The 14,367-nt window shown below is 42.1% G+C and overlaps 1 protein-coding gene and 1 long non-coding RNA gene across 4 annotated transcripts in view; one reads left to right on the top strand and one right to left on the bottom strand.

Annotated features, from left to right (window-relative positions):
* Positions 1–11,694, bottom strand: part of LOC148773951 (uncharacterized) — a 145,631-nt gene extending 133,937 nt beyond the window's left edge. For both annotated transcript variants that reach the window (XR_016036303.1, XR_016036304.1), the window contains exons 1-4: positions 11,576–11,694; positions 6,954–7,073; positions 5,151–5,272; positions 933–1,451 (exon numbers count right to left, since the gene is read on the bottom strand). This is a non-coding gene — a long non-coding RNA (uncharacterized LOC148773951). The remainder of the gene's footprint in view (positions 1–932; positions 1,452–5,150; positions 5,273–6,953; positions 7,074–11,575) is intronic.
* A 142-nt stretch (positions 11,695–11,836) lies between these two features.
* LOC148773953 (neutral amino acid uniporter 4-like) overlaps positions 11,837–14,367 on the top strand; it is a 32,730-nt gene continuing 30,199 nt past the window's right edge. For both annotated transcript variants that reach the window (XM_088832030.1, XM_088832031.1), the window contains exon 1: positions 11,837–12,375. The gene's annotated coding sequence lies outside the window, so the exon portion shown is untranslated. The remainder of the gene's footprint in view (positions 12,376–14,367) is intronic.

Consider the following 14,367-nt stretch of genomic DNA (forward strand, 5'->3'; position numbering starts at 1 on the left):
ACTTCATTTTCTATCTTCCAAAGTGTTAACTCTAGTTTACAAGTAAAGTTACAATGGTAAGAAAACGCAAGTAACTTGCCAAAAGTAATACAGATAGAAAGTGCTAGCTGCTGCTGCAGTTTATACAACTCCAAGCTTTTTCCTCTTACTGTCACAGTTTGCTGCCCCCTAATTCCTATCTGGTCAACATATCTTTGTCCACAATTCTAAAACCATTATTGAAACACATACGAAATTATTTAAACCTGTTATTAACTGTATCCATTGACTGGTCATAGCTTCTAAAGTAAAAGAATTAAAAAGTGCCTAAAGAATTACCATTAGAAGAATTCAAGTAAGGCAACAGATTTTCATGAAGTCCTGAGAGGTCAAGAACAGATAATTCACACAACAAAACCTTTATCACTGCTTGGGAGTTGCTGTTCGTAAATCGATGTGAAGACAGTAAGACCAGGATACCATCTTAAGTATTTAAGACAATGTAAATACTGTAAACCCACCAGCCTAAAGTCTGAGCCAAAGAACCCATTTTCAAAATCATGTTACCTTCAATATTTACTAAGTGAATTATGAGCATTATTATTATTATCGTCTGCTCTTTAAAGTCTTATTATTAAATAGCAAAAAAGATGTAACCATAACTTGGACAATTTAAACTTCTGAAAGGCTATTACTTCTCCAGTTCCAAATTTTCAAATTTCTTCATAAAAGAATAATATCTGAAAACTAAGATGAGTAACATTCCCCAAATCTGAAATCTTCGATCGATCAGAATCTGAACCTAAATACATAACTTTTTTAATGTACAAGATGCAGTTCAAAATAACATATTAGTTTTTCCTGTCGTTTATCAAACACATTCAGTAGACTGATTAAAAGGGCAATACAAGAACAATTTTCTACGACATGCCAAATAATAGATGAAGTCTTACCTCCACTGCTAAAGCTGCCGTCTGTTGGTCATAATGATTCAGAAGACTGGGCATGAAGGTAGTGTTACAAGGCAAATCTTGGCACCTCCTCAAGGTAACAGGCTCAAAGAACACAAACTGTGCCCACCTATATGGCACACAAACATAGTCAAGGGCACAGATAGAAGACGATCCAACTCAGAGCCATGCTTTCTCGATCGAATGAGATTCAGATGATCAGGCCCACTCAATATGTATTTTAGATCTTTGTACACCTGCAGGTCTCAGCTTGGAAGTACTTCTTCTATCTTGCTGTTAAGTTCTTCAAACTCTTTGCACCGTCAGAGGTTTGTTAGCTTGGTCTCATGAAAGGCATTTGTTTTTGTTTTCACAATATGGGAAAATGACATCATCTTGCCTCTTCTTTTCATTTTATTACATCGGGTACCATCTGGCCAACGTGTCAACTGGATCAACCACATTCCCAAACAACAGACTCCATCCTAGGAGAAGAGCTCTTTCTGCCTTTGGCTGAAATATCTGAAAAAATAATTGTTTTTTAAAAATGGGAGAAATTAGCAATTTCCTCTTGAAATATTACAGGCTTGATAGTAAAACTTTGATTAGCTCAGTAAAGTTGTAGGATACACAATCAGTATACAAAAATCAGTTGCGTTTCTACACACTAACAATCAGCTACTAGAAAAAGAAACTTTAAAATACTGCCTTTGGGACTTTCTGGTGGTCCAGTGATTAAAGCTGCACACATCCACGACTGGGGCACCGGTGCACTCCCTGGTGGAGAACTAAACTTCCAAATGCCGGGCGTGTGGCTAACAACAACAACAATCACAGACTTTGACGAGAGATACAACACTGCCTTACAGATAAAACACATGGGTATTTCATAAACAAATACGATAGTTTTTCTACCGTATCATTCTTGCTCTAGATATACCAGAGAATCCATAAATAGCATTTAAAGGCACTGTTTCCTCCCTCAGTTGTTTACATACCATACAGTTTAATTTCCCATCTATAATGGTAGTTTTTCATTTGTCACAAGACATAATTGATCCATTGGGAAAAACTTGCATGCTGCTGTCCTAAATTTTATTTAAATATCTGCCACACTTAGTAACAAGCTATTTAAATTTTATTACAAATGTTTTAATCATCAAATGATTCAGCAGATGGTATCTCTGAAAGGTGTAAAATATAAAGAAAACAAAAGATATGGATTCAAGCCTCTTCCCAACTATGTGAATCACTTAACTTCTCTGAGCTCAGAATTTTCCTTTCTAAAAATTGCGCCTCCCTATCAAAGATGGTACGTAAGTGAATTATAAAATAATGTACTCTATAAAAGGTAAAGCAACATCAAACTTTAGGTAGTTTTATTACTGATTTACAGCAGATACAAAGACTGACTTCTATCAACCAATACTGAACTGGCAAACAGGAGATTCTAAAAGTAGTATCAGGACGTTTTCCCAACAATGCTTCATCCTTTTAGATAGTACAAAAATTCAGTACATAGCTAGAGAAAACGTTTGACCAACAAACGCTTCATTACACACAGTCAGGCTGCAGAGAAGAATCAACCCTAGAAAGTTACAGCGTGGGCTATGAATGATTTCCAGTTAAGAGTTTCTACCAAGTTTCAGAGTCTGATTTGACACTGCCTTTGCTGTGGGCTTCCCTGATGGCTCAGACGGTAAAGAATCCGCCTGTGATGCTGGAGACATGCGTTTGATCCCTGGGTTGGGAAGATTCCCTGGAGGAGGAAATGGCAACCCACACCAGTATTCTTGCCTGGAGAACTCCGTGGACAGAGAAGTCCGGCAGGCTACAGTCCATGGGGTCACAGAGAGTTGGATGCAGCTTTCACTTTTTTTCTAGGGACAAAAATATGCATCTCCTTGGGGGCTGGAAGGGTAGGTAGAGTGGAAGGCAAGATTGGTAGGAAAAAAGCTTATTCTAAAACTATCATACTTCCATTTGGTTTTGTAATGATGTTAAGTCTGCTTTTACTTTATTCGCGCTTCACAGATGGCAAATATTTCTGTTTGAAGTACACAACCTCGGTTGGGAAAACATGAGAAAGTCAGGTTCAGAAATTCTCAGAGACCCAGGTTAACAGGACAACTCAAATAGATATTAGGGCCCGTGACAGCTTAGACCTTGAAAACTTGACTGGCTTGGCTAAAGCAGGGAAACAAACTGTCCTTTGTGCACTACCAATGACAGGGACCTCTGCATCCCAAGCTTTAATTACTGGGCAGAAAAAACTATTTGGAGAAAGTAAAGCCATGGCTGAATCTTCCCATTTTTCCCTCAAGCATATGGTCTTGAGTAGAAGAAGGGAAAAGGAAAGTCTACAACCTTAGGAATTAGGAACACCAAAGTTACAAGCAACCTCTGCCCCAAATGTCTAATCTCTCTAATACTGAAATCTCTAAATCAGAAATATTTGTTGAAGCTTCTTGGCCTGCCATATTGTTTCCTCCTCCAAGTTGGGCCCAGAAATGTGATGTCTGGCTATGGAAAAGTGATGTCAAACACAGTCATCTATATTTAAGCTTACTTATCAGGCAGCACGGTAACAATTATGCCTGTCACTAATGTGTCAAATAAGCCCTGCAAGCTTTATTTGGCTACAGTATCAAAACATCCATCGAAGTTCCATGTTTGTAGTTTGCTGCTTATGCAGCCTGTTCATCTGCTTGCAACTTAAAAAAATATTAAAGGGAACACTGCTCCCTGATGAATCTGTAGATAACAATGAGAATTTCAAAAATTTCATTTAGACTATTTTTCAAGCAGTATGGGTTCCAAATTTACAGTTCAAAGAAGATTACCACACAAAACACGAGGAAGAAACAAAGTAATATTGAGTTTTTTAAACTAGATGAGAAACCCCCTATACTTCTGTCTACTCTATTTTACCTGTTTTTCTCTTAGTTATTCCTTTCGCCTCATTTACAAACAATGCTTCTCACAGACTTACAAAAGTGCTTTCCTTTAGGGACTTTAACATTCTAATTTCCATACATCAAAACATTTTTGTAAAATTATTGTTAGGCTGGGGTAGGATAAAACCTTAATACATTAAGACTGTAATTTATGATTATTAAGATAAATCAGAAAAAACAGCAGAATGCCATGAGACAAGAGGAAAAATAGGAACAGTAAAAATGTTAAGAAATTTATATTTCGTCCAAATCAGAGGTTCCCTAATTTTCATGTGCTGCAGATTCATAGAAACCCCATAGGTCTAAGAAATCCGAACCTCTGGTAAATGAAGGATATACATGCATTCTAACAATTATCTCGGTACTGTTACAAGTGATCTATAAGTCGTATTTTGAGAAATGCTATCATAAAGAAGAATAATTTAACTCAGTACAGGATATTTGCACATAATTATGTGCTTAGCAAAAGTAATATATAAAATGAATTTTTTAAAAAGCAGATAAAGAACAATACTTGAATAGAAAAATGGAAAAAAGGACATACATTTACAAAAGAAATACAAATGGCTAACAAACATATGAAAAGATATTCAACTTTACTAATAAAAACATACAAACATGATATATAACATTTTTGCCAATCAGATGAACAAAGAAAGAATAACAGAACACAGTAAAGGAGAGGGTGCGGAAAAAAGAATATATTCAACATTTCAACACTGGGAAATACATTTTTTTTTTTTTTTTGGCTGTCCCACACGGCTTGCAGAATCTTAGTTCCCCAAACAGGGGCTGAACCCGGGCCAAGGCAGTGAAGTGTCTAACCACTAGACTGCCAGGAAATTCTCCATTTTCAAATACTACTGGAGGAAAAGCAAACTAGTTGGTATTTCAAAAAAATAGCCAGGGACATCAAAACCTCTTCAAACGTATATAATTTGATTCAGCAGACCTATTCTACAATTTATTCTAAGAAAGAAAACACAAGTACACATGATGTATAACTGAAATGTTAGTACAACACTGTTTACAAAATAAAAACCCAGACAAACTGAAAGTCTACCAACAAGGAATTGGTTAAATTACGGCACAATCAGCACATAACACACTCACTAAAACTGATGAGCAGGATCTGTATATGCGGATGTGAAAAGACAGTAACAATACAATAAGTGAAAACTAAAATTTTAAATGGTTTACAAAACAGAATATAGTCTCCCACTTTTGTCAGAAATATACATACGTGAAACAGAATAAAACTTACCTGAATTGTTTAAAGATATGATATTCTAGGGACTTCCCTGGCAATCCAGTGATTAGGACTCCACACTTCTCCTTCAGGGCGCTTGAGTTGGATCGCTGGTCAGAGAATTAAGGTCCCACAAACTGCACGGCGAGGTCAAAAAACAAAAACAAAACAAAAAAGGAGTAAAGTATTATAAATGCTGAAATGTTATTTTAAAATCTGTCCCACGTTATTTCTGTATGGGAAAATAAGTCTGCTAAATCTATAAATGTGTGCTGACAATACTACTACTTGAATCAATGTTTACTGACTGTTGATTAAGTAACAAGCCAAGACACAAAAATGCCCTACTACAGGCAGCAAGAAAAGCAAAAAAAAAAACAAAACAAAACTGATGATGAACTTAGAAAGGGTCAAAAATTGATTCTGAATACTGAAAAAAAATCAGATCACACCTCAGCTGAACCAAATATTCAGTTCAGTTCAGTTCAGTCGTTCAGTCGTCTCCCACTCTTTGCGACCCCATGAATCACAGCACGCCAGGCCTCCCTGTCCATCACCAACTCCCGGAGTTCACTCAAACTCATGCCACATCAAACTCATGTCGGTGATGCCATCCAGCCATCTCATTCTCTTTCGTCCCCTTCTCTGCCCAGCCCAATCCCTCCCAGCATCAGAGTCTTTTGGAGTGAGTCAACTCTTCGCATGAGGTGGCCAAAGTGTTGGAGCTTCAGCTTTAGCATCAGTCCTTCCAATGAACACCCAGGATTGATCTCCTTTAGAATGGACTGGTTCAACCTCCTTGCAGTCCAAGGGACTCTCCAGAGTCTTCTCCAACACCACAGTTTGAAAGCATCAATATTGTGGCGATCAGCTTTCTTCACAGTCCAACTCTCACATCCATACATGACCACTGGAAAAACCATAGCCTTGACTAGACGGACCTTGGTTGGCAAAGCAATGTCTCTGCTTTTTAATATACTACCTAGGCTAGTCATAATTTTCCTTCCAAGGAGTAAGCGTCATTTAATTTCCTGGCTGCAATCAGCATCCGCAGTGATTTTGGAGCCACCTAAAATAAAGTCTGACACTGTTTCCACTGCTTCCCCATCTATTTCCCATGAAGTGATGGGACCGGATGCCATGATCTTCGTTTTCTGAATGTTGAGCTTCAAGCCAACTTTTTCACTCTCCTCTTTCACTTTCATCAAGAGGCTTTTGAGTTCCTTTTCACTTTCGGCCATAACTGTCCATAACCAAATATTATGCACAGTTAAAAAAAAAAGTTGATATATATTCTAAATTGTTTTTCAATAATGTAATGAAATAAATGCTTCTAAGCAGGATCACATGAGCATGGATAGCAACAATCCTTTTTCCTAAGAGAACCATCCTTGAAGAAGCTGTAAGTTTCAGACAGCAGGACACAGAAGATGGAGGAAACCAAGAAATACTGACAGAATACAGCAGCTGATTACATAAAGGTTAAATGATGTTGTGCGTTTTTGATATTATATCTTTGACTATAGAAATCTGCAGAATCTCAGCTGAAGAAAGGGAGTGGCTGGATTAACTGGAGGGAACAGTCTCAGGCGCCAAGGACCAGTAGAAAATGAAGGGTCTGGAAACAGTTTTCCATGCCCTAACCCTGAGAACGGAGAAGGCAATGGAAAGCCACTCCAGTATTCTTGCCTAGAAAATCCCATGGATGGAGGAGCCTGGTAGGCTGCAGTCCGTGGGGTCGCTAAGGGTCGGACACGACTGAGCGACTTCACTTTCAGTTTTCACTTTCACACATTGGAGAAGGAAATGGCAACTCACTCCAGTGTTCTTGCCTGGAGAATCCCAGGGACGGGGGAGCCTGGTGGGCTTCCGTCTATGGGGTCACACAGAGTCGGACACGACTGAAGTGACTTAGCAGCAGCAGCAGTAGCAGCAACCCTGAGAAAAGAGACATTCAGTTCTTTACAGAGCAATATAAGATATGTGGGAAAACTAACTTCAGATTAAATGACCTGATGATTATTTCATCAGAAAACAAAAAGGACTAGATACACTTAACCCTACACTTTAATTTTTATCAATGTGTAACATCAGCAATCTGACATTCCCCAATTTACCAGTTCTCTTGTGAAGATAAAAAGTAAAAGCCCCTAAAATAAGGTGAGTACTTGTCCTGAAGAACAGCAATAAAGGGGATGCAATCTTGGAAGACTGTCTTCAGAGGCTGGCTACAAAGCCAGACCCAAAGAACTCAGCTGGGAAAAGTAGGAGAGGGCAACTGTGAAGAGGAAAGAAAGCAGGCTGAATCCCAGAAGAGACCATGACAAAAGTGGGCCCTGGGGACTTGTCAGCGAGGCCCTGCAACCAAAGATGTTAGCAAGTCTATTCCAATCCACACTTCTGTACAGAAAGTGATTCCTTTCATCTTTCTCAGCTTAGATTTACTTATCTCGACACACTATAAACGTACCTAACATTTTGCCTTTCCAATTCAGAAATTAAAGGTTGCCTCAAACACACCGGCTACAATGGGAACAGGAGGATACTCTTTTGTCTTCTTTCAGAGTTTTCCAAGACTACGTTATAAGGATTAGCAATCACTACCTCTGAAGCTTCTTCTCTCAAGGAAATCATCATCTTGTCAGACAGGAAAGTACACACAGAGAGCATATCGCTGCTCAAAGTGCTAGATTTCTTTTCCTAAAACTCATGTGGGTTTTGGCCTTTTGTTTTCCATATCTAATTTTTTTTTATATAAATTCATTCTCAGGATACTGCTTTCTGGTTGCTGAAGTTTATATAGCTCCATATTTAAATCTTAGGGCCTAGATTCTCAGTAATCTCAAGGTATCACTTTGCCACTTTATCTAATTTTTAAAGTCCGTCTAGTTGTCTACTGATTACAAAAGATAATCTAATTTCCAGTGTGCTGAGCAATGGGGCTTAAAGAAATACAGGAAAATCAAATACATTAAAGCTCAAAATTAAAATGAACAGTAGTCATCAAAAGCCAGTCCATCTTACAAATTATATAAGACTAGAGAAAGCAGAAAATCTTTTAAAACTAAAAGCAAAACTGGAAAGGTGAAAGATGGCCAGAATCTGGACTTTAAAAAAAAAAAAAACAACAGGTTGAAATTCCAGCCTGGTTTCCCTTTTTCATTAAAATGTGTTCAAAAAATGCTCTAATATCAAGCTCCTGATTGTTTTCCCCCCTTTAGCATGGTTGCATGTTTTGACTCTAAAATTAGTTTAATGAGATAAACTTTGGGGACCAAGATTTTTTTAGGCCTACTAGCCTAGTTGTTTTTTCTCAAACTTCATTCACAGTGCATGCCTTGGATCCACCAAAACAGTTGCTAGTTCTCCGCATAACTCAAAGACTGTAACTCAAAGACAGATTCATCATTTCTGATGCAACAGTCAGTTAAAACTGCTTTCTAGTCAAAGGGGAGTTGTTACTCTTCAAACATTCATTCCTAACCTTCTGGAAATGCCCCTATTAAAAACCTTCACTTCTTTCCTCAAGACGCTGTAACCCTTCTTCTCACAAATCTACACTAAACAATTCCTCTCATACATATTTCAAAGTCTTGCTTTTCATTCGACTACTGCACTTTTTGTGGCCATCTGCAGCTTTAAACGTCTCTAATTCTAGAGATTTTAGGGGTTAAAAAACACTCGAGGCCAACACTGCTCTTCCCTGTGAAAGAAGGGAAAGATACAGTTAAGAACTGCTTCCTATCACAAGTCTCCTGAAGAAAATAAAGTCAACAGCAGTCTAACATCAACAAACTAGCATCCTCAGAGTAAGTTTTCAGTATGAAATCTCATCGTTTTACTAACACATACGAAACTTAAGTTGGAGAGAGAGATTCTTTGCCTGGGAAGTGGGCAACAGAGGACTTACAGGGAATTTAAAAGCCCCTCTCTCTGCCCAATGATGACGCTCTCACAGCACTGTGCTACACAAAGAAAGAATGTGCTCTTTACTGTTTATCTTCCCCGCAAGGCTCTCTACTTCAAATATCTCAATCATGGCTGGGGATGTCTCTACAGAAATCCACCTCAATGTTCAAAGCACAAAACAAAGCTCAGAGGAATACAGCACCTAAGATGAAAAAGGGATGAAAGAACCTACAGTCCTTTCTTCTTCTATTAATAGGGCACTGGTGGATTCGGGAGAGACGTAGAGGCAGGGAATATTAGTGGATGAGAAAAAAATAAATACCGGAGGAGGAGGAAAGAGAAGGTAGGCTGGTAGGCTTTACTATTACTTTACTTACTTACTTTACTTTACTTACTTTATTTATTACTTTACTTACTTTACTATTACCTTACTTTCCTGACAGTTTCAAAGCCTTTGGGGGGAGGGGGCGAGAGGAAGAACCTGTTATTTCACTAAAGAAAAAGCAACACTGTAAGAAGAATTGCATCTCAATTATTTTTTATTTTCAGCTCTATCCCTGCAAGCCAGCCCACTTAAGCTTTTACATCACTTTCCTATCTTATTACCTCTATGTTGGGGTTTGGTACTTCAAACAAACACTTTTTTGTTCTTTTCCTTCTTCTTCTGGAGGGAAAAGATGGCACTGATTTGCTTAAAAGTACGGATGGGGAAAAAAAAAAAAGTACGGATGGAAAGCATTATCTTGAGGAGTAAATGGGTCTTAATAACAGAACTATGGATTTCTCTATCCCTTTGACTGTCAGCACACCACTAAAGGCTAAATGAAGGCTCAAGAGGGAGGTAACATCCCCCTTGTCAAGTCTCTGTTTCCTTGCTCCTGCGATATTGGCTTTGCCAAGTAACCCAAGTCCCGTAAATACACATTACAGGTCTCTCCAAACTACTTCTATAAAATAAGATCTTGTTTGACCAACCTTATAGAGCAATCATTTATTTCTACAGCTCCTGAGATGCTCTGCTGCTCTGTCTGCCTACATTCAGAAGGGAACTAAAATTCCAAATTTCATTTATTCTGGGCCAAAAACCAGACCTTTTGTCCTCCTTCCTAGACATGTTGCAACTTCAAGTTGACTCCTCTGCCTAAATTAGTGGCATATGCTTTTGCTCTTTTAAGAAAGAAAGAAAAAACACCCCTTTTCCCCTTATTGAGGAAGGCACCTAACTCTGATAAAGGCCTCTGCTGCTGCTGCTGCTATGTCGCTTCAGTCGTGTCCGACTCTGTGCGACCCCATAGACAGAAGCCCACCAGGCTCCCCCGTCCCTAGGATTCTCCAGGCAATAACACTGGAGTGGGCTGCCATTTCCTTCTCCAATGCATGAAAGTGAAAAGTGAAAATGAAGGCCCTCAGTTGTGTCTGACTCTTCGCGACCCCATGGACTGCAGCCTACCAGGCTCTTCCGTCCATGGGAATTTCCAGGCAAGAGTACTGGAGTGGGGTGCCATTGCCTTCTCCGATAAAGGCCTCTAGGAAGATGCTAAATTGCCTTGACATGTTTGCTGCTGCTGCTAAGTCATGTCAGTCGTGTCCGACTCTGTGTGACCCCAGAGACGGAAACCCACCAGGCTCCCCCGTCCCTGGGATTCTCCAGGCAAGAACACTGGAGTGGGGTGCCATTTCCTTCTCCAATGTGTTAAAGTGAAAAGTGAAAGTAAAGTCGCTCAGTCGTGTCTGACCCTTAGCGACCCCACGAACTGCAGCCTACCAGGCTCCTCCGTCCATGGGATTTTCTAGGCAAGAGAACTGGAGTGGCTTGCCATTGCCTTCTCCGCTTGACATGGTTAACAGCACCTTATTTCAGAGAACATGTTTGAACCTCCAGCCGTACCCCAAGGGCAAACACACGGAGCCCCCAAGGGGGCAGAGGGGAAAGCCTCCAGGAGGAATAGGCAGACTTTGCAAAACTGACGGGAGGGAGGAGAGGGGACAACTTTCAGGACTAGAAACAGGAGGCAGTCCAGATGCTGCGACGCCGCCCGGGCCCCGGGATGAACCGACGCCCCCGCGCCCCCGCGCCCAGCCCTCGGCCGCGTCCTCCCCCCACAGCCCCCAGCGGCCCGGGAGCGCCACACGGCCCCGCGGCGCCGGTCGAGCCCCAGGGCTGGCGGAGTGGGCGCGGCGCGGGGTGGGGGGGCGCGGGCGCGGAGACCCAGAGGGTCAATCCCGTCCGCGGGCATCGGCCCGCCGCGGCGCCCAGCCCCAAACTCGGGCGCCCCCGCGCCGCGCCGGCCCGCCGCCCGCCCCGAGAAAGCCCCGAGACACCCCTCCACAGCGCGCCGCCCAAGCCTTTGGTTTCGGCGGTGCCGAGAAGAACGCTCCCCGAGGAGGAGGGACCGCGGCTGCCGGTGCCTCCTAGGCACAGGGTCAGACCCAGGAGCGGGCAGCCGCGGGCGGCAACTCCTCAGTCCCCGCTCCCGACTCCTTTTCCCGCTGCGCCGAACGGGAAGGGGCCTCCACGACCCGGGACTCACCTCACACCTCGGGGCCGGGCTCCCGGGAGGCTGCGGCGCCGGCCGGGAGCGGCCGCGGGTCCCTCGGCTACACGGAGCCAGCGAGAGGCGCCGGCGAGCTTTCGCGAGTGCCAGGGCGCGGGGGCGGGCGGGGGCGGGGCGCATGCGCACGCACGTACGGCGCAGGCGCGCTGCGCCCGCTCGGCTGCGCGCTCGGGTTTTGTGCCCAGCTTCTGGGTAGCCTGAGAAGGCTATGGCAAGCCACTCCAGTACTCTTGCCTGGAGAATCCCATGGACGGAGGAGCCTGGTAGGCTGCGGTCCGTGGGGTCGCTAAAGGTCGGACACGACTGAGCGACTTCACTTTCCCTTTTCACTTTCATGGATTGGAGAAGGAAATGGCAACCCACTCCAGTATTCTTGCCTGGGGAATCCCAGGGACGGGGTGGGGCCTGGTGGGCTTCCGTCTCTGGGGTCACACAGATTCGGACACGAGTGAAGCAACTTAGCAGCAGCAGCAGCAGTTAGATTACCAGATACATCATATATATGAAATTGCTGCTGCTGCTGCTGCTAAGTCGCTTCAGTCGTGTCCGACTCTGTGTGACCCCATAGACGGAAGCCCACCAGGGTCCCCCATCCCTGGGATTCTCCAGGCAAGAGTACTGGAGTGGCTTGCCACTGCCTTCTCTGATTTGAGTGCTACCGGGAAGCTGGACTGGAAGTCCCGGCCCGCCCCCGCCCGCCCCCGCGCCCTGGCAGTCGCGCAAACTCGCCGGCGCTCCTCGCTGGCTCCGTGTAGCCGAGGGACCCGCGGTGTGAGGTGAGTCCCGTTGGGAAGATCCCCTGGAGAAGGGGAAGGCTGCCCACTCCAGTATTCTGGCCTGGAGAATTCTATCGACGGTACAGTCCATAGGGTGGCAAAGAGTCAGACATGACTGAGCGACTTTCACTTTCACTTTCAAGTATATGCTTGACTCACTTTTCTAAGTATAAGATAACTTCATTTTATATTTAGACCAAGATTTGGCAACCATTTTTTGTTAAGGGCTAGATAGTAAGTATTTTCAGTTTTGCAGGCCATGTGATCTCTGTCTCAACTTAGCTGTAGGCAATACATTATATGTGGCTGTATTCCTATAAAATTTTATTTGCAAAAATAGATGGTAGGTTTTGGTCTGGGGGCCATAGTTTGATAAAACCCCCCTCTTAGATTTTTAATGATGGAAAGGGTCACAGTCATTCTTTTATAAATAAGAGAGTTGATGATTTTATCAGCATTATTCATCATAGATGATGTGCTTTTGATTTTACAAGTATTTAATTCTTCAAGTCATATAGTTTTAGGATTACTGACTCAGTTAAGAGGCTATTTAATGTCAAGAGAAGATATACCATTTTAGCAGTCGTTTACATAGAATATAATGGAAATGGTGCCTTTCTAGGATTGTGCAACATGGTAGTATTGTATCTTTTCTATAATCCCCTAAGAGAGCTACCAACAAGCTTGACTTAAAGTTATAGGTAATGCTCATAATGCTTTATAATCCTATATTTATAAACCATGATACATATCCTTTAATTTTTGCAACTGCACTGTAATATAAGTATTATGCTTATTTTATGAATGAGGATACAAAGTCTCATAGAGCATGAGCAATGTGCCCCAGGCCATGTGAATTAGGCAGAAACGTAAATGCCTCTCCTAGCTGCCACACTACTGTTCTTCCTAGGGCAGGACATTGTCTGACTTTAATTGTGAGTATGTGTATGACACAGACTATATAGGTACATAAAATAAATACCTGTAAGCTCAGGATTGGTGACTTTCTCCTGTGAAATGTTATCAGTTGCCTCCAAAGCTGAATGAAAGAGTTTAACTCATTTGCACATATCATAAGAAGACCAGGTAGAAAAAGTGACTCTCTGGAAGGTAAGGAGAAGCTTGCAGTTGATAGAAAGATGAAAGTTGTTTTGCAGCCCAAAGAGCAATATGGAAAAAGATATTGAGGCAGATGTGAGAAAAGCTGAAAGCAGTGCTAAGCGCCTCACCTTAGCAGAGCAGACAGATGATCGCTGAAACAGCATCATCAGAGATTGCCCCTCTCTGCAGAAGCGTCCTCACGTTTGAGAGCAGTCTCCAATAAAAGACACACAGGTTGATTAAACCATACTAATTGCTACTACTTTTACAGTTAAAACCTGTAAGGTTATGACCACCTTGATCTGCCTAAAACTGAAGGTTCAGTATTACATCGAACCAAAGAATTAAGAGTTGAGTTCCCATACGGAGTTGTGCGTCTCTTGCTCTGTAGCTGCTGTATGGCTGTTCTTGGGCCCGTTAAACCACTGTAGACAGTTTGCAGGGGTGAGGTACTGTGGTGCTTCCACTGATGCTGGTCCATCATGGTTATAGTCGCTTCCTGCTGATCTTACATTAAAATGCTCACGAAAAGCTCAGAGAGACAAAATAGTGTGTGTAGGTATGAAGAATAGGGAAGGGCTGTTACATTCAGAGGAAAAAAAATGTGATACCAAAGACTATGGACTTCAGAGTCAGAAGATCTGAATTCAGATGCATGCTCTCAGTTTTAACTTTGAATAAGACCCATTTATTCCTGGTCAAGCCTCGATTTCCTTATTTGTAAAATAGGAACAATAGCAAAATCTCCCCATGTTCCTCATAGCCTTATTGTGAGCCGCAGCTGATGAAAAGTTTGTGAAAGCCTTTATACAATGCATTATGCATTTTAAATTTAGTATGCAAATGTAGCATATTATAGCTTTAATTCTGCATTTTAGCTTTGCTGAAGAA

Source organism: Moschus berezovskii, chromosome 25 (genome assembly GCF_049115385.1).
Source record: "Moschus berezovskii isolate FMDL1 chromosome 25, NW_MosBer_1.0, whole genome shotgun sequence".
Classification (NCBI taxonomy): Eukaryota; Metazoa; Chordata; class Mammalia; order Artiodactyla; family Moschidae; genus Moschus; species Moschus berezovskii.